Consider the following 21,440-nt stretch of genomic DNA (forward strand, 5'->3'; position numbering starts at 1 on the left):
TGTACATGGTGTGCTCGTCATTCTCGGTCTTTTGATACCAAATTCGTCATGTTTCGATGAAGTTTTAATTCTCGAGTCCAGAACGATTACATGAATCCAGAATCTTCAGAACCACACAAGAAGTCATGCGCCGCTGCTAAAACATTCCAACGTCCCAATATTCCATGTATCGCTGCTAAGGCCATAATCCCGCCGCCAGAACAGAGCAAGTCATGAACCACTAAGGGGCTCACCAGCTGGTCACAATCTGCATTGGGAGACACCGTACAGCAGAGACACAAATCCAGGGCCCAGTTGTAATCGCAGCTCAGGCAATGGAAGACAGGTTGAACGCATGTGAAAAAGGAAAATCGAAACGATAATCCATAAGCTGCAGTCAATGTAGCCAGAGGCAGAGCTCCGTAATAAGTAAGCATTCGGTTGCGCACCAGCAACAACCGAGAAATATTGTCGTGTGCTGCAGGACGTGCATCCATATTTAAGTAAACAAATTAATAGAAGCACACCAGCAACTAATGCGAGTATTAAGGGGAATCCACCAATGATGCTGGAAAAAATCGAATGGAAAAATGCCGACAAGACACCAAATATAGTTTGAAAAGAAGTCACAATGACTCTGCTTATAACTTTAAAAGAGTAAAGTAACTCCGTAGTCAAGGACGCATTAAAGATAGTCTAAATTAACTCCCCAAAATACAAGGACAGGTCAGTATTTAATAATGCATGCACTTCAGTGCGGGTATTTGCCACGTGAAGGACAAATGTTTTTCTACCAGGTGTAAGAGTGACCTCTGTTTTGAGAAAATAGCGCTCTTATACGGCTCATTTGGTTGACTCTGCTTTCAAGGTCGGTATCGACGGCCAGATAGAAACATCCAGCTTCCCATGCAGAGGAGTAAACAGAACTTTTTTATAGCAAACCACATGCTCAGTTACCGTAATCATGTAACCGATGCCTGCTAACATTGCAAAACAATCTGCATTATTTCAAATGAAATAACTCACGTTTCCAGTAAACTGAACGTTGGTATGATAGCAGGTGTCGGAGTGCCTTTCAAAACTCAAGCCAAATTAGGCGCATCTTGTTTACATGAGCCATGCAATAGTATGTGTCTACAAATTAAGGAGTGATCTGGTGCTATTGTGCAATCCTCGCCATCCAGATAGACTTCTTTTCCCTCCCTCATGCATCTATATGTAAATGATAATAACCAACCTTCGTGGAGATAATCGCTGCCTAAAGATCCATATCTGCTTATAGCCTACTATTTCATGAAAACCTCAAACTTAAACAAGCTAAAAAGTAACTTTATGATACCGTGGATAAGCCTAATATGGAGCGACACGTGAAGAACTTACACCCCAACAACTTTGCTCGAGCTGCAACACAGAGGTTGAAGTACAACCCACCTCCTACTGCACCAAACACATCAACTGCTGCAGCAGCATTTTCAGCAAGCACTCCACACCCACAAATTAATCCTGATTTTGGTGAAGTTAATATTCTATGCATTTATTGCAATAAACTTTTGTGTTATGGGAAACAGTCTATTGACATGATAAAACGCAGGAAGCCGGAGCATCGCTGTCCTTGACATTAGTTTTTTTTCTCCATTCTTTTGTTCCTCTTGGACACTTCCAAGCCCCCCTATTATAGAAAAAAATTGCCCCCGGGATTTGGCCCCTCCGGGAGCTAACTAAGAATAAAACAGACTTTTAGTTTTTTTTTTTCCTTTTCCACTGCATACAAGTACAATACACGTACCACGCGGGTTTTTTTATTAAAAAAAAAAAAATTGCACCTAAACATCCATGTGGGACCCCCTGATCAGGCCTAGAGGATCAACATGTTTCTACCCTGCCCCCTTTTCTTATTTTTTAATTTTCTTTTACCGTTTTCTTGTGACTCTGTGCTACCGAGGCACAAGATGGCTGCCAACACTTCCTGGTTTGGAGTGTTGACAGACAGTTGACATTCAATCAGCATGCAGCTCGTGCTCGTAATTGTACGGATTTTGGTACGCGTTATGTACTTCGTCTCTAGATATCGCTATGATTTTACTTTTGATTTTCTCAGGAACTACTGAATGGATTTACACCATTTAACAAAAAGCACAATCTGTGAACCTAACTCCACCTGTCTGCCAAATTTGGTGTAATTCCGTTCAGCCGTTCGGGCTGTAGCCCTGGCTAAAGGTCCCTATGGAAAATTGCATGGGGAAAACACAATTTGGGACCCCCCCCTTTTTTCTTGGCCCCACTTGACGAATCACCCCCAAACTTTCACGGAAGGAGCCGAGCAGGCCATTTTCTTGGAGAAATTTGCGAAGATGCGTCCACTAGCGCCAAAGTTATTCCAAATAGAATGTTGTGGATTTCCTATGGAAACTAGGTCCTAAATATAACTACCTACTGGCGACCGCCGGTAGGTGATTGAGATATATATATATATATATATATATATATATATATATATATATATATATATATATATATATATATATGTATACATATATATATATATATAGATATATATATATATATATATATCTATATATATATATATATACACTGAAAAAAACAAAGGTTATAGGGACGTTACAGTTAGGCTCAGATTTGCCTCATACAAAACCAGTGAAATTCAGCAGTTATAGTTATCTGAGGTAACTAGAACTTATGACCCCGCAATGTTTATGACCTCTCATTTTAGATCACTCATGACATGGTCAGTGACATCACTGTTGACATCTCAAATGACATCACTGATGACACCATCCACAGAACCACTTACATACCCACTCACACTCCTATACAATCTCTCGTGTGCTCACACACACACCCATACAACCACTCATGTACCCATTCACTGACCCATACCAGTACTCATTGATGATTAATTATTTCAATTGAATTTTAATTGTTGGCTTTTATGTTTGTGGGAATTTTGGTGTGGCATTTTAATTACAATAATAATACTTATTAAAATAGTAATATTTATGTAATTTCTTTATTGTTTTTAAACTGTAGATATAACCTTTATATTTAGTATTTAATATGTTTGTTTATAGATTTGTTAAAATATGTTATTTGTTTGAAGTGAATTATTCTCTCTGGGGCATATGTAGGTAATTTCAATTTTGCGATTCTGAAAATGCGATTTTCTGCGAATCGCACTTTCGGAATCGCAAAACACGATGTAGATAAAAAATCACAATAAAATAACGATTTTCCAAAAATCGCAAAAGCAAAGAGCGATTACTCAAATAGCGATTCCTTATTAGCGAATTCGATATTAGGGAATCGCAAAAACTGAAAAAAGCAATTCAGGTGCAGAATGATGATATCACAACCAGGAAGTGTGACTGCCCATGCTGCACCTGATTGCTTGCACCTGTTCCTGAGTCATTTGCTGCCTGAGAGACTGTGAGGAGGGAGAGTGGTTTTGTCTCTGCATCTCATACAAGCTGAAACGAATTCCCAGGGTGGGGACAAGCAGGCAGAGGAACACAGCAGGAAGAGAAAGCAAAATTTCTCTGAGAGGGAGCTCGAGGTGTTGACAGAGGAGGTTGTGAGGCAACATGGGGAGTGGGGAGACAGCAACAGATGAGGACCGGGCAGGGCTGGAGAGGCAGGGTGCAACAAGGGACACACGATCAGCGCCACCCAAACGGCGCATACTTGTTTCAGCACTACAACCAACGGCGTCAGAGTCAGCAGATGCTGATGAGGACTCACAGGCTGCTCCAACCCAAATCCCAAGGCAGAGCACACCACAATCCTGCGCACCAACCGCAACCGGTAGTGGTGCAAGACACAGGGCACGGGCCACCACTAGGAATGCCTCCTCGGGAAAAGACTCAGTCTTTGCAGGCCTGGAGGGCAACATGTTGCGTGCAGAGCACCTGCAAGGCAAAGGGATAATGTCAATTCAGCGGCAACTAGCACAACATAATAGCCACATGTCAGAGCTGAAGCTTCATAGGCTAATCTGAGGGAGAACAGAAGAGATAGGCTGGCCATGCGCAGGGAACAACATCGCCTACACACCCGCATGGACCACTTCACTAAGGCGAAGACCCGCCAATCTACTGCAATCTCCATGTTAGCTCCTAGATGCATTAGCATGCAACTTGAGATGGCACACTGCTGCCAGGATGTGGCCAGGGGCCTGGTGCAGGTCACACATGCACTAGATCAACTGCCTGCTGTAGTCACCGGTGGAATTGGAAAACCAGGGAGCTTGGACACTGATGACCAGTCCAGCAGGAGCACCCCAACTCCACCAATCACTGCTGAAAGTTGCAGGAGTGGGCATCAGGCCAGAGCTGGGGAAGACAACAGTGAGGCTAGTGCGCAGCCAGAAGGAGGGACATCAGGGCGTGCACGCCGGAGGTGAAAGGGCGGCATGCACCTATGGCATCTTGTGAAGCAACACATGCCATAAGGACTAACTGACTCACTACTATGATGGCACTGTGAGGACAATAACATGTGCTACTAACATAGTTACAGTCACACTGTGTGACATTACACATCCTGCTGTTAAGGGAATAAACCTATTTTCTTTGCATCATCATTTGGCATTGTGTTCTTTTTTCTCACCTAGAAGTAGTTCTGTGTGATGTCCTCACGTATCAGGCGCCCGGCAGCTGCCGCGACTCCACCTCCACGTCTGCGTTGGGGAGCTGGATCCTCCTCATCTGATGTGTCTGCATCTGTCAGATCCACTGGGGTGCCCTTCTTGGTGGCGATGTTGTGTAGCATTGCGCAGGCCACCACAATTTTGTAACACGTCTCCGGGCTGTACTGTAGGGTACCTCCACTCTTATGGAGGCACCGGAAACGGCTTTTGAGAATTCTGAAGGTCCTCTCAATGGTGCATCTTGTGGCTCTGTGGGCAATGTTGTACCTCCGCTCTGCTGCTGTGGCTGGATTGAGGTAGGGTGTGAGGTGGTAGTCCCGCACAGGATATGCACTGTCTCCTGCAGGGATAAAGTATGTTGGTCTTTAGTGATATACTGCCAGTTCAGACATTTCATACTAGTGTTTGTGTGTGCCATACAATTACCTAGCAGGTATCCCTCTCCAAACTTGCCATTTGTGAGTCTGCGATGTAAACCACAGTGTCGGAAAAGCAAGGAATCATGAGTGCTTCCTGGGAATTTTGCTACTATATCTGTGATTACATGTTTAGCATTGCAGACAACCTGGATGGTTAAAGAATGCAATGATTTTTGGTTTCTGAACACATACGCATTGTGTGATGGGGGACAGTGTGACATGGGTTCCGTCTACGTAGCCAATCACGTGGGGGAATTATACTATTTGGTAAAAATCTTGTTTGGTCTGGTCAAATTCCTGCTGTGTGTTTGGGAATTTGATGTGGTGATGCATCCTCTGCATCATAGCATTAAGGAAAGCGTGAAAAAAGCGCGAAAGTGCTATTACCCCCTGAAAACTCCCTGACGCTAGGAAGTGCAGTGAGCACAACACCTGTATGTGGGTGGGAATGGTGTGTGCCCTGTATGTGGGGTGCTCCAGCATGGGTGTCAGCTCCTCTATCAGCTCCAGGATACTTTCTGGGTGCAGCCTGTAGTGCACAAGGATGTCCTACTCAGTGCGCTGGAGGAGGGGGATGCGTGTTCTGTAGATCCTCTCCTGGCGTCTCCTTCTCTCTTCAGCCTCTCGGATACGCAGCCTCCTGGCTATTACATACAGCCCAGCCATTGTGAGAAGCCACTGTGGCATTGTGGGCTTGTTTAAATAGGTTGCACCTGGTTACCACCTGTTCTGAGTTGGTGGTATTTGAGAAGTACAAATTTGCGAATCTCGAAAAATCGCAATTTGGGATTTTTACCCACATAGCAAATTGCGAATTCGCAATTTGCGTGATGCTTTTTCGATTTTTGCAATTATTTGAAAGCAGCTTGCGAATTCGCAATTTTATCCGCAGAATCCATGACACGCAAAATTGCTAATCGCTAATTTTGCGAATACCAATTCTGTGTGGCACAATACTTACCTACATCGCTTCACACACTTTTGCCATCGCAAACACCCTGGATTCTGTGAATCACAGGGTTTGCGATTGCAAAACACCAACCTACATATGGCCCTCTCTTTCTACCGTTGCACAGACTGTAGTGGGAATAGTCAATTTTACCCCTTTGGTGTCCAATGTTTTCCCTATTGTTGCACAGACAGGAGTGGGAATAGAACATTGGTGGGGCAGTCACTGAATGCCATGGTGTCTCAACCTGACTCTGAGTCTTCTTGTGCCATTGTGAAGTTGCTGAGGTGGGTGACTCTGCTGCAGTACTGCTGTGGACAGGGCTGCTTTTCATGAGGGTATCACCATCTTCTTCCTCAACATCACCTACCACTTTAATTGGACTTATAGCTGATGTTCCCCGGCTCTCCTCACCTTCATTACCACAACCACGTTCAGCAAGTTTTATAAGATGCTCCTCTCACCAGATTACTTGATGTTTTTTTCACATGGGTCGTTTTGGCCTCGAGTAACATAACGTGAACTAGTCTTACCTCGGCGAACACTCATGTGGTAAATGGGGCATATTGCAATGCTCTCCTCATTTTTGCTAATCGTACAAAAGTGCCAAACTGGGGGGAAGTAATTTCTTATTGTGCCAATGCCAATGCCTGAAGAAGAACTAGAGGTTGATGGCCATGTCGTCGATTGCCTCTCTGCAGTGTGTACTTCTACTGAGGTAAAGCTTACTGCGGGCCTCAGCTGGGGCTTCATCATCCCCTTCCATAAATCCAAAACTTGCAGGAACTTTTCTTTTCCCTTGCCTCTCCTGGCATCTCCTGGATTCTGTCGGGGTCCATGCTATTTCCTGGTCATCATCATCTTCAGTGGTGCTTGGAAAAGATGGTGGAGTTGTACCCTTACTTTTCCTTGATGGAGGTCTTGGAGCCAATTTTTCTGAAAGAGGAGGTACATGCTCGGAAGGAAGCTCAATCTCTTCTGCTCCATCATCAGTAAGATGTACTACTGCTGACTGCTGCTCTGTTTCCTGAAATGATTAGGTACTACTTTGAGAAAGGGACAAATTCAATTCAACGTCACTGCTGATCGGCATCACTAGGATTGCAGTGGCTGGCTCACTGACCAACATGGTCTTGGGCTTAGGTTAGGGTGGTGCTGTTGATCCGGAGTGCTGCTCTCAGTTTGCTTCCCAGATGCCAGTGTGGCAGGCACGTGACATAATCCAAAACAGGTTTGGAACAACACGCTACTGGTAAAAAGCTGCTTTTTCTCACTGACCACTTTCTTGGATACAACTTTCTTTAGGGTCATCTTAAAGCTCTTATTAGTAGGCAGTGGCACTAAGCTGCACAAGCGGAAGAGATTGGAGGACTGACGCCACTCACTGTACAGGCCTTCTGATTGGCAGTACTTCTCTTGTGCATCTAAAAGCAAACAAGCAAGAAAAACATTTAGTGACACGTGGCATTGTTGCAGTACAGACAATATTAGTTTGGTTAGTTACTTAGGAAATAATAAATCAGCAACTTGTGCCTTTAGTGCAATACTCCCCTACTAGGGGCCATTTTACTCCTACATTGCTTGGCTTGAGAAAAATTGTAACGTCTGAGCGAGGGACTCAAACCAACCCCCGCCCCCCTCTTTGGCAACCCGAATATTTTATCATTATCATTATTTTTCTGGTTTGTTATTTAATATGCTTTGTGATTTCACTACAATCTGGCAATTAATAATCGGATCCGGGTTGTGACAAGAACTGGGACTCGAACCCCTAACCCCAGATCTACGAGCACCGAATCGTTGATTCATTCTGTCATTCCCACCACCCACGTGGGAACAGCGAACCAATTACGCTGGCCCTCCAACCAATCCTGCCTTTCACTTTAAGACGCGGGGCGTACCTTGGAGCCTCCAACGTCACGTACCCACGAGGGCCGGCCTAACCAATCAGGAGTATTAGGCATTTAAACCGGCCGGTCTTACTGTCTCGGCACTCCCGGGAGACAGCCGCTGACCGTGTAGGTATACGGAGGGGAGCCGCGGGCGTTGAAGTAAGTTTAACTCCACTCTGCCACCGAGGCGAGCTCTCGCATCGTGATACTATATTTTTTAACGGTCTCCCACCTTCCTTATTATCATTTTTCGTAGAAAAACGCCGCGTGAAGATACCCCACGCTGTCGTTTCCGTAGGGGCGTAATCGTGTCCCTTAGGAAGTGAGTCCTTGCAGAAACTTTGAGCACACCCTTTATTGTTTGTTATCTTTCTGTTGTTTGTTTCTCACGCTGTGAGAGGGATTTTTCCTCTTTGTGTGGGTTCATGGTTCCCTAAACATCTAAGGACATACTTGCTAATCCTTTTTTAACACTGTGGCTTATTAACTCTACCGCCCTTCGAATAGTAATCGAGTGGCATATTGCTCGGTCCTAATGAATACCGAGCACTTCCGGACACGGACCAAATTACAGGGACGGTCCTTGTGGCTAATTTAGATGCACCAAATGATGGAATCTAAGGTAGCACCCCAGTACTGGTGGCACACAAAATGTGCATGATGCCTAGACCTAACCAACTGTGAAACCACTGTTGATTAAAACTTCATAAACGAAGAAAGTAACTCTTCTTCTTCATGTTTTTTGTATTTGTGGTCTTGTTTGTCCCTTCTCTCCCACAGGTCATTTTATACATCCCTACCAAATGTGTAGCGTGGTGCTGACGAACAATTTTTTCGTTTATTGACACTGTATATATCTTTTTCACACTTTGAGCCTCTCGGGAGGGTGCGCCTTAGCGCGCGCACACCACCGGAGGACTTTTGATATAGGTCCTGAAGAAAGCTGAGCTACACGCAAACAAACAGCTGAAACATGTCAACCAAATTTCTGTCTTTGACTTAGGATTCCGGTTCCTTAATTAAGAACCTGGGGAGTCCGCTCACTTTGTTTTTAACTAATGCGGGTTGGCCATTATTAAAAAAAAATTCTAAAGGCACAACCTTTGCATTTTTTAATTTTCTATATACATTTGCACAATCACAGTTAGTCACCTCCTAATTTGGGCACTGTTGCACTCACCACATCCTGCTCCGCTGTAACCAGGCGTCGTAGCACGCTGGGGAGACATTCGGTCACCCCAGCGGGGACCCGATGATGAAGCATGTCACCAACTAGTGGTGAGTGAGGGTCCTTCAAAGAAGTAAGGTTCTTTCCCTCCACCCATTATAGGGTGACCAGCAAGCGCCCAGACTTTCTTCCAGTTGAAGATAGTCTTTTGGGCTCACTTAGGGATTTTGAGACTGCCCCGCTGTGTGTTCTGCACACGTGTGAGCATTGATCACACGTGCGGTGCACAGCAGAGTTCATTTCGTAAACATTTAAACTATCACGTGTTTTATTTTTCTTTTGTATCACAGTCACTCCTTTGTTGTTTATAATACATTTAACCGGGGCACAGGGGTGTCTACGCCCTACCTCTCTTGTTGATATTGAATATTGTTGCAGTACAGACAATATCAGTTTGGTTAGTTACTTAGGAAATAATAAATCAGCAACTTTAAAGTCAAACCAAACCACCATACCATTAAATTTAATTTCTCAACAGGATAACATGACATACAGATAGAGCTCTTTCCTGTATGCCCATATGTTCTAAAGGAGACACCTGTGGAACTTAGGGAGCTGCATGGGTAAATGGAAAAATAATCTTTAAAAAAAAATGGAGGTTAGTGTGTGCCTATGTTAGGCAATGTGGTCCAGGGGGAAATGGAAAAATTATTAAAAAAATGAATGATGCTGATGTGTCTGACGTGCATCACAGCCAGGGTGTCCAGGAAGAAATGGAATTGTACCTAAAAAATGAATGCTGTTACGCGACTGTGCACTTACGGTGGATGGATGGATGAATCAACCAAGGCAAAATGCAAGACAATATATATATTTTTTAATTAAAAAAACTTTTACATTAAATAAACAATAAAAACATTAAAACAATATTGTTATATCCTGTTCATCTCTTTCCCTGCTGCTCAGCCTGTGTATGTGTGATGTCATTGGAATGTTACTGTGTGCATGGTTTGAATGTGAGGTCAGTTTGATTGAGTGGGCTGAGCAGCTAGATGCTGCTCCCGGTGGGGCCTTCTCCCTTATTCCTTATTACCTTCCTTTTACCTAATTTAACCAATAAATACCAACTTAAGAATACCAACGTCTACTGGATCTATTTACATAAATAAGTACCCTTATACATTGCAACAATGGCGACGAGCGAGAAAGAACTACGTGTGCAGAAATTACTTTTGAAACATGGAATTGAAGAGATGGAAAATGAAAACTTTAAAAGAAGACAAACAACGCTTTTGATGCCCCACCGGTGTCATGTCACATCTGACAGCCTACAGGAAACATCTACAAAGAGGTATGTTTCAAGCGTTGGACTATGTGTAGCTTATTTGAATTTTATAATTACAGACTTATTTACAAGAGTGTCAAAATTTCAACTAAGGACTGATGTCAGAGTAAAACAGTAGAAAAATTACATATCTTTCGTGCTGCGATGTTCAGAGCCCAAGTTAAAATGACTATTTAATTATCAAGGGCAAAGATATGAACCTTTCAACAATTTAAAATGACCATTTATATTTCAAAGGCAAACAAGTGAACCTTTCTGCAATGTGTCTGAAGCGACTGTTTTCATTTTGTCTAAAACCTTGAAGATGAAATAAACAGATAACTGCCCTATTTCAAAGTGGATTGTAACGACGCTTTTAAGGAAAGGAAGTTTAATTTTTCAATTCATTGCCTGCAAGCTGCGACCTTTTTCAACTCTGAAGCTTCCGTTTTCATTAAATTTAAGAAGTTAATTGCAGCAGTGTTCAGAGATAATTGTGTACCAGCGCGCTCAATTTAACGGAGCATGTCATGTAAAACTCCGACCCTTTGAAGTAAAACTCTGACACTCACCGTCCTGTTTGGAGATGGCGGTTGAGTTGTCAGTTGGTCCGCAGCGATCCTTACCCTTTCCCTGCCTCAGGCTATTTGATGACGTCTTCTGAGGGTTCCGAGGAGTTGGCGAAGTGAAGCTCTCCTCACGTTCTGATGCTGATGTCACTCGATGAGTCACCGTTTCTTTTAAACTGCAATTTCACCGTGAACCATCAGGCGAAAACGTGACTGACAGCGTGATGTTTGCTACGTGCTGTCGTCAGTTATCAGGCGCCTCCTGACGTGAAAGACACTAAATGCGCTGATGTCGTCCTGGATCAAACACTTTCATTTCTACAGCGTTTCTGTCAAAATGCTTTGCCTTTCTGGATGTATACTTTCATTTTCATCATCGTGTCACAGCGATTGGCACGCTATGTTGTTTTTAAACCCTGCAAGTACCTGAGATGTTTTCATTTCTATTCCAAGAGACAAGGTACAGTTCTTCTATTCAAGTCTCACAATTCACAACATCTAATATGACAACGGTGACTACTTTTATTATTTTAGTTTCTTATTTTACATCAGTCACTAATTATATATAAATTGATGAACATGTTCTGTTCTAAGTGATTTATGGAACTGTTATGTACTGAAATTGAAATATTGGTTTATTTGTATTCTGAGTGATTTACTTATTATCTTACACTACTGAGAACTGTTATATCATAAAATTTATGAATTAATTTATTTACACTTTAATTTATAGGTTGATTTTAATGGTCAAGTTTTGATATGCTGAGTTCTAGCAATGTTTGAATTTATTTATGAAAATGAACCACATTTGTGCTCAATTAATTTGAGGTGTTCATTAAGTGTTGAGATTAATTATACTGAATTTTGATGAACCACTTAATTAACAGTGCTCTATTTTAGATAGAGAAGTTCACGTTGTTTTCTTGAACTTTGAGGAGTTCAATGCTAGTGTGCATTTTTGGATTTGTAGTTTATATATTCTGAGGAGCCACATACGTGCTCATGGTTTGAGGCGCTCCTGTATTTCCTGAAGTTTAGTTCTCCAGTTTGGAATTTTATGATACATATGTTGTTCAAATTTTATGAGGCTGCAAAGTCCTCAGCTCTGTATATTCAAGTTTATTTTCCTGAACCACGCAAGTGCTCTATTCTACTAGAGGTGTTCAGTTATTGAGAGTCGTTAGGTAGCCATGTACCCTTGTACTAGGTGTTATGCGTTTTATTCTTTATACTTAATTTAAGTGATTTTGGACAACGTGGTAACTCCTACGTCCTAAAATTGTTATTCTATCGGGACGCTATTTTGTTTAGTTTGATTCCCTAGTATTGCTTTTCGTGACAGTCTGGCCAACTGGCATGATTGGTAATATTTTGGGTTTTTCTTTGAGATGGGGGATGGTTATATGTGATTTCTCTCTCCGTTTAGTACGAGAAGATATTATTCCTGGTTGTGTGCGAAAAGATATTTTTCCTCTCTATGTATCTTTCATGATGATATATTGCTATTCCATGATATTATTTACAGTTATTCAATTTCTATGATGATTGTTCAATTCATGATATTATTTACAGTTATTCATTTCCTATGTAGACTGTTTATTTGTAATCCTAAATTTGTCATCATTAGGACTTACTATATTCACTTTCATCCTCTCTCTTTTGATTTCATTGTTTTAAAAGAGGGAGATGTGTTATATCCTGTTCATCTCTTTCCCTGCTGCTCAGCCTGTGTATGTGTGATGTCATTGGAATGTTACTGTGTGCATGGTTTGAATGTGAGGTCAGTTTGATTGAGTGGGCTGAGCAGCTAGATGCTGCTCCCGGTGGGGCCTTCTCCCTTATTCCTTATTACCTTCCTTTTCCTATGTTGACTGTTTATTTGTAATCCTAAATTTGTCATCATTAGGACTTACTATATTCACTTTCATCCTTTCTCTTTTGATTTCATTGTTTTAAAAGAGGGAGATGTGTTATATCCTGTTCATCTCTTTCCCTGCTGCTCAGCCTGTGTATGTGTGATGTCATTGGAATGTTACTGTGTGCATGGTTTGAATGTGAGGTCAGTTTGATTGAGTGGGCTGAGCAGCTAGATGCTGCTCCCGGTGGGGCCTTCTCCCTTATTCCTTATTACCTTCCTTTTACCTAATTTAACCAATAAATACCAACTTAAGAATACCAACGTCTACTGGATCTATTTACATAAATAAGTACCCTTATACATTGCAACAAATATAAAATACAAATTAAAAATTTCAAATTAAGAAATCATCAATAACTGCTGATATTTGTATGGAAATGGCTGCCAACCAGTGCCACATGGTCAAACAACAGCATCAAGCAAGGAGGCCTGAAGAACAAAGAACTCATTCAATCCTATAGCAAGGGCACACTGGCTAGATGCACAAAATGGCTGCCTGCCAGTGCCACATGGTCTAACAACAACAGCAAGAAAGAATGCATGGGGAACAAAGACAACATGCAAGCCTATAGCATAGGCACACTAACTGGTTGCACAAAATAGCTGCCAGTGAGTGCCACATGGTCAAATAACAGCACGTATGGAGGCATGGGAAGCAAAGAACACATGAAAACCTATAGTGCAGGCACACTGGATGGATACACAAAATAGCTGCCGGGCCAGCCAGTGCCACATGGTCAAACAACAGTGAACAAGGAGGCACAGGGAAGAAAGAACACATGCAAGCCTATGGCAAAGTCACACTGGCTGGATGTAACCAGAAGGCCAAACAACAACAGCGAGCAAGGAAGCATGGGAAACAAAAAGAACACATTCAGACCTATGGACACAGACTCCACAAAATGGCTCCTGGCCACATGGCATAGAGAACAAAGACAAATCGTTGGTGGCTTATGACTAACACACACACACACTGGACAGACAAAGAAGGCATGGTACCACTGGAAAAAAACACTACCATTAATTCAGCAATCCCAAAAACGAAAATTAGCTGAGTTCTAAACATTTCATAACACACATCCTTAATGTAATCCACTGCCATTCCAGCACTAAATAATGTTTAAAAACAGCATATACCACAGAAACAGTAGTTTAGTGCACCCATGGCTAGTACTGGCCTGTGCCTACTGACTGGATGGCCCCTTGGCAGACTAGGCCACCTAGTAAAATAAATAAATATTGTAAATTCAACAAACATGGAGAATTTGTACAGAACTGTGCAACATTGTTCCTTTACAAAAGAAGAACATTTAAATGCAAAAATATAACTAGTTTCCTACTGAAACTGCAGGCCACCCACCACAATACATTTGAAAACTAGATTAAAAGTACAAGTAAATACTGGTATATGCCCTCTATCAAACAAACAACACCCTTATATAAGTGTTTTTGAACTTACTTCTGAAATCTCAAATAGAAAGTCCTTAAACCGATTGGTATATATGCAGCAGACAAAGAGAGTGACCCTTCCTGTTACAAATCCAAATGAAAAGTGACCAGAATATGGACGACGTACTAGGGGAGCCTGTTGAACAGGAACAGGAAGTTGGAATCTCTGGAGGACTTCCTTCCTGTTGGTTAAAAGTTTTTTTTAAAAAGGCTTTCCGCACAAAAGCAATTCCAACGGTCCCTTTCAGAAGAAAATCTTGTAGATTTAGCTGCTTCTTGAGCACAAAATCAACTCAAGTTTTATGTTCGCGATAGCGAGCGGTACTATATAGGCGCTGTTGCTGCCAGAAGCACTGCAGGCAGAGCTGAAGTCTTGCACACGCGTGCTGGCTAGCATCCTGAGAATATTGTGACGCTCATGAGCGACCTGCAAAACAAATCTCAAGAGCGCGAACAGAAAAAGAACTCTGCTTCGTGCCCAGAAAGTGGAATCCAGGAACTCCATACTCTTCTGCGATGTGCCCGAATTCCACAAAGTGTGTGAGCAGAGCGGAATATACCGCCCAGGCCGAAGGATAACACTAGATTACCTTTTACGTTTAATAAGTGCTAACTTTCATTTGGGAGCAGGTAGGAATGTTGAGTTTGGTTTCTAAAGAATTGCAATGTTAAAGGTTTTTAAAGGTAAAGTCTGATTTTAGGTCACATATGTGAAACTAATGCATGTATTAATGCATGAAAACTAGGCTGCATTTGCTTATGGCTTTGAATAAAATAAAAAGACTAATGCTGCTTTTGTTTACGTAAATAATATTCTGCTAGGTATAACACAGGTTTTGCATGGGTTAGTGCAATGCTGGGATGGTGTGCAGTGAAATTACATTTCATGAAAACAATAAATGTTTTGTTTGATTCTTGTAAAAAAAAAGCATGGGCCTACTTTCCTGCATGCCAGTTTGGGGTTAAATGTTTGCTAGAAGAAATAAAGAGAATTACAATGAGATTGAAACAAGAGCAGAGAACAAAAAAAGCAAATCCGACCTTCATTGTGTGTTGACTGACTGCCAAGCTTCGGAACACATTTTGATAAGCAAGTGGAAGCGATGAAACTTCCTCACAAGATGGCAGAAGCAAACAAAGAGAGGGTGAAAGACTTGATACATTTGATACACGTATTACTCTTCAGGAAATATGTGCTGTGTTTATGTTCAAGGGTTATGTGAGATGTCAGAGAGACAGGACTACAGATACACTGATATAGTTGTATAATGGGTTGTATTGAACATTTTTTTGTAAATTATAGTGAATAATTTCATACATATAGCAACAAATATTTACAGTTGTGTAGTGTGTCCCAAGTGAAAATATGAACCAAAACATAAGAATAACATTTGTGAGACAATATGTGCAAGGTTTCAAATAAACGTTGTTTTTTACAAAAGCTACCACTTTCTTTTATCCAAATACATAACATCTATATAATGATAGAATGCCAGTTTCAAAGGTTCGCTTTTCTCAATTGTCAACATCATTTCGACCCTAATATGGATGTAGGGTCTCTTCAGAACCTACGGTGTTTGGGACACCTGGTTTTGAGAATTGCTTCAATACTGGTGATGTCCGTGCAACCCGTGTGTAAGTGAAATTAAAATTACTCACTAGGAAACCCAGCCGGGTTCCCTGATGAGGGCGTGGATCTAGCAATTCAGGTGGGATGTGCAATGGCTGTCCTCTTGTTTTCAGAAGCTCCACTTCTATGTATGGGTGGATTCCTATCAGCAATTAGTGGATATCTTGCTCAAGTGCGGGTGCCCGGTGGCAGTGACCGCGATACGTGACGAGTTCTTTCTGCGTCTTGTGGTAAAAGGACCGCTTACGTCAGTCCTCAAATGGTATATTATACCAAATGAGGACTGACTGAAGCAGTCCTTTTGACACACTCTGTCTCATCTGTTTTACCACCATTCAAAGATGGCGCTGGTTTCGGCTCCGATCACGTGGTGCCAATCATGTGAGATGGAAACTCTCTTCCGTGTTTACAAGCGTACATTTAATGGCGGCATCAGTGTGTGAAGAGCACACGGATGATATAACGCTGCAGCTACGATCCAATGCGGTAAGAGAATGGTATGTCGAAAGGGGACAGGGAATTGTGAGAGCTATATTAGATCCCCGTACTAAGAAAATGTGAGTGAAGGAGAATAAATAGAATTGGTTTGAGTAGCTTGGTATGTAGGGGACAGAATATGCTGCTCTACATTTTTGAACTAATGAGAATTGGGTGTAAAAAATGCATGTGGCGCAGAAGTAGCGAGAAAAATGTACTCATGAAAACGGCGCTCTGTCAAATAGGTAGTCTAGTGGTGATATAAATGCATACGAGTAAGGAATTGTTTTATAACTACACATTACCAAGTAGAGGCTATGTTTAGGATATGAAAACAGTCCCGTATAAATCATCAGGACATCTGTATTACAGAGAGATTATTATTGTGTTTTTATTATTGCAGAAAATGGACAACATAAGTGTCCTGGATACGGAATAGGGTTATTAATCAATTTAAAACCCCTGGTTGACGTGGTGGCTAGCTGGTACGAGTGCTGGGCTACTACCCGGTAAATATTGTGCTGTGGGTGCAAGTAAAAGATGATTTGCTGGTTCTGTGCTGTCTGGGCGTGTTTTTAATGAACCTCCTCCTTTCTTACAGTCACTGTATGTCATAAATAAGGGTCAAGAAAAGGTGGACACAGTCCCCGAGCCCTGAAGAAATTGCAGCTAAAGTTTACAGGCAATGAAACATGTCGGCCCACCATTAAGTGGTTTGAACACATGCAGTATATTTTAATTTGAATAAGCACACAGGTCTAGAATAAAATTGGATTTGTAATGACAGTGTGACTTATTTCAATTCTAACTGCACAGGGTTGAACTGTGTTAGTTTGACACAGATGTTCACCTTTAATTTATTTTCTGGATGTAAAGCACAAATATTTTTTGTTTTGACGGGGTAGCAACCTATGATGAGAAACGTGGGCATAACTGGTGATCACTAACCAGTCAAGCTCCTTGGGTGTTGCGCACGTGAGGTGCTACCTCTTCTGTTCAAATTTTTTCACATTTTTCACAATTGTGCACAATTTGATTTATACACCTATGACAGTACTGGGTATTTTCGTTTGACTACAGTGACTGCTAAATTTGAGAGGGTGGTTCTTCTTTTAAAATAAAATATTAAGGCCACTTTGAGTTGGGACAACACTTTTGAAAAAGAAATTGGTTGTTGTAGAGGGGTAAATATACTCCCATACCCTATTCAATTCTATTCTATTATCCTATTAAAAATATTTATAACGCGCACTATCACCATTGGTTTCCTGGCGCTCATTGACGGAAGGCGTTGATCCAGAATGGGAGGGTTAGTCGTAAGCAGCTTGGAAGAGCAGAGTTTTTAAAGATCTACGGAAACAGTCGTACTTTGGGCAGAGACGGAGAGAAGAGGGTAGGGAGTTCCAGGTGAAGGGGGCCAGGACAGAAAAGCTCAGGCCACCATGCTTTTTTCTTTTGAAACGGGGGACTTCAAGAAGGTTTAAGGAAGCTGAGCGAAGAGCCCTGGCGGGGGTGTGACGGGACAAGGCTGAAGAGATGAACAAGGGGGCTGCGTCCGAAAGTGCCTTGAAGGTAGTGCATGCCAGTTTGAAGGTGCAGCGTTTAGAGACCGGGAGCCAGTGAAGAGTGCGGAGGAGGGGAGTGACGTGTTGATGTTTGGGCTGGCGGAAAATCAGGCGAGCAGCCTGGTTCTGCACCAGCTGGAGTCGGTGAAGGTGACATGCGGGAACTCCAGCGTACAAAATGTTGGCGTAATCGAGCCTGGAGGTGATGAGCGCGATAACAACTTGGGTTAGGGCTTCTTTGGTAAGAAACCTGCTGATCTTACGGATACGCCTCAGGTGGAAGAAACAGGCAGAGGTGACCGCGTTGATGTGCGGTCTCAATGAAAGATCTTCGGAAATGATTACCCCCTACTCATAAAGTTATAAAATCCTTCTAGTGCCTTTGCAGGCTAGGTCTTATTGTTGTTATTAATGTGTTTGAGTGGAGGGTGACCTAGACTGAATTTTCCCTCTGTTGCTCCTTATTGTATTGAAGAAAAAATTAAGTTACACCACAGACACAACAAGTACAGGTTCCTCATGCTCCTATGCCAAATAATGTGAATGCTCAAGTACAGAGATACAGTGCGAATACTGGATTTCACCCGAGTGAACAAATTGGTAAGGATCAATTCAATTCAAAGATTTTATTGCGGTAAGTGGACCATAAAAGTGCAAAATGAAGGCATATTAATAAAAAGACATTTTCAAAGAAATATGCTTAAAAAAACAAAGGCCCAATAGTTACAGCTCCAAATTTGTATGGTTGTCCACTCCCCAATAAAAAAACACAATTCATTACAGCTCATGGAAAAGAACATATAAAAATTGAACACACACGTTATAAAACAATGCAGATAAAATTCATGGTCCACAACATGAGATGAACGCAGATAAAAACCACAAGGGGGGCAACCCAGGGGAGGAGAAGGGGTAATAATATTATTTTAAAAGCGACCTGCGCAAGCACCGCATAGATAATAAAAAACGTGACACCACAAATATGATGGGAGTTGAAGTATTATACTTTAACAATCTAAGGGGCATATTACCAAGCAATAGCGATAATTATCGCTAGTCAGGTTGTGAATAACTGTGGGAGGTCACTAGTATGTTGGTTATAGCCGGAGTGAGCACATTATTCTGGTAGTATTTTATTAAGGGGGTGGGGTAGAAAGATTTTGTTGTTATTGTGTTTTCGTAAATAGTATTTTTTAATTTGTAATTCTGCACAACCGGTATAGTTGTTTTTGTTATATTTTTCAGAAACCCCTGACGAAGAGCCTTTCGGCTCGAAATGCATTGGGTAATAGTAACTCGGCCTACGTTGGTGTTTATTGAATCACGTGTTGCTGTTAAAAATCCTGGATTGGAAAGCAGCCGCATTTGAAAATGTATAATAAACATCTTTATGGGATTTTGTTGTCTCCGTGGCATTGGCCTGAAAAGGAAGGATTTAAAAATTGAATAAAAAGTCAAGTTTGGAGAAAAGTTGGTTGAATAGTGATGGATGGAAAGGGAAACGGTCCCAATATCGCAGTGTGCTAGCCTGGCACGTTCGCAACGTGCGTTCAAGTTTTCATTTTGAAAGAGTGACTAGAGACGGGATACAAGGAATGTTGCGCACGCAAGTTAAAAATGTATGAATATGGTGTAATCTTAATGGAAGGAGTGCACTCAGACCCAGATACTTTTGTCTGCCACATCTAAAGCATTTAAACCTTCACTTTTCCCTGGCAGAATGGTTAACCTTGTCTTCTCCGGGTTTGACCTTGAAAACCTCATAATCACTGGACTTGGCCTGTGCATCACAGCGAGTGCTTAATTTGTGCGGGTGCTTTCCAGTGCTTAGCACCGGCACTTAAATATCAGGGCCGGGTCTATGAATCTCTGCTGCGCGCACACCCACATTGATGATTTGTTTTGTTACTTACTGTAAAAATAAATACATACCTTTCTTTATTGTGTACTCTGTCTCTGTGCAGCCACAGGCCCGCCCCGCAGCGTGTTTTCATGTAAGTATCCCGCCGCCCGGCCGCCGAGTTTCATCATACTGTCAGTGTCATCACCATCATGGCGTTAAACGGTTTAGTGTTGCGAGTGCAGTGACTTCACTTGCAAGTTGCGAGTCAGTGCTGCCTCGACTCACACACACTTCTTAATTACATAGGTGAGGTAGCAGCCCTGCTGCTACTCCTGCCCAGGCCAAGTCCAAGAAGAGAGAAATTAATATATATTGAATACTAAAAATATAAAATAAAATATAATATGTGTAAAGTAAGTTTTGTTTCATGATCACGGCGGCCACAGAGTTGTTCACAGTTTCTGTTTGCCAGTGGGTGGGCGGGCCACGGAAGTTGGTGGGGCCGGGCTGAAGGTTCTGATGGGGGTAGGGGCTGTGCACGCGGTAATGCGCGCAGATATTTTTCACTTTGGTTCTGGTTGCCACCAGTTGCCACGCCCCAGCATAACCGCGCTGTGCAGGTACAGCGGAAGCACCGCATGCCACGAGTCATCCTCATCCACATTAAGTTAGCCAGGCCAACGTCCCCGGCCCGGCCCCACCGACGACGACGAAGCCGAAGGGCATAGCTGGGCTGTGCAACTGTGTCTGGTGATGGTCTGGTGCCTTGTGGCATGGCACTGCAGCCATTACTGTGTCTACAGTCTACTACAGGACGGGCTGGCACTGCGGCCTGGTAGCAAGCAGGCAGCACGCAGCAAAGTACAACTGAGCAGTCAGTGCAGTGTGCAGCTAGCTAGCAGTGTGTGTGTCCTGGCCTGCCGACCGTCCCCACCACGAATAACGGTAAGAAGCTACAAATTAAGTTAATCAAAGCACTTAAAGTTAAGTTAAGCTGATCCGGTCAGTCAGCTCCCACACTTTGTTTTATTCCGGTGGACGAGGGAAGGGGAGGGGAGGTGGGACTGTGTGAATATAAGTTTCATTTCATGTTAAGGGCAGGCATTCTATTGATACGCTCCAAGCACTACAGCAGTAATTGAATTCATTTATTTATTGTAATTTGTAAACTTTTACTAACTAAGCGAACTGAAGCCAGCTGAGCTAACTAGGGATGCCAATTAATTGCCAATGCTATGCCGTCACCGTCCGGACTGGTCTGACCATTAAAACCAATAAACCAGCAATAAACCAGACAGATGGATGATAGCCAGGCACGATGCTCCGCTCGGTGTTATTTATCCAAATACACTGGCAGTCTGAGCCAGGGACAGAAGAGTTACAGGCTAAGCAATACTACAGTGCCCACATGATTTCAGATAGCTGAAGAGTCATCACATTCTGAGGGGCGGGGGGAGGGGGGACATCCTTTTACGTTACGCCACCGGTGTATGCACCAACTAAGGGCTATTCCTCAAAGCCGCACTGACTGAGTCTAAGAGATATAAGGCATGTATCAAAACTGTAGTACACACTCTGCAATAAAACTGTCCCCC

This window comes from Lissotriton helveticus, chromosome 3_1, assembly GCF_964261635.1.
Source record: "Lissotriton helveticus chromosome 3_1, aLisHel1.1, whole genome shotgun sequence".
NCBI classification, from domain to species: domain Eukaryota; kingdom Metazoa; phylum Chordata; class Amphibia; order Caudata; family Salamandridae; genus Lissotriton; species Lissotriton helveticus.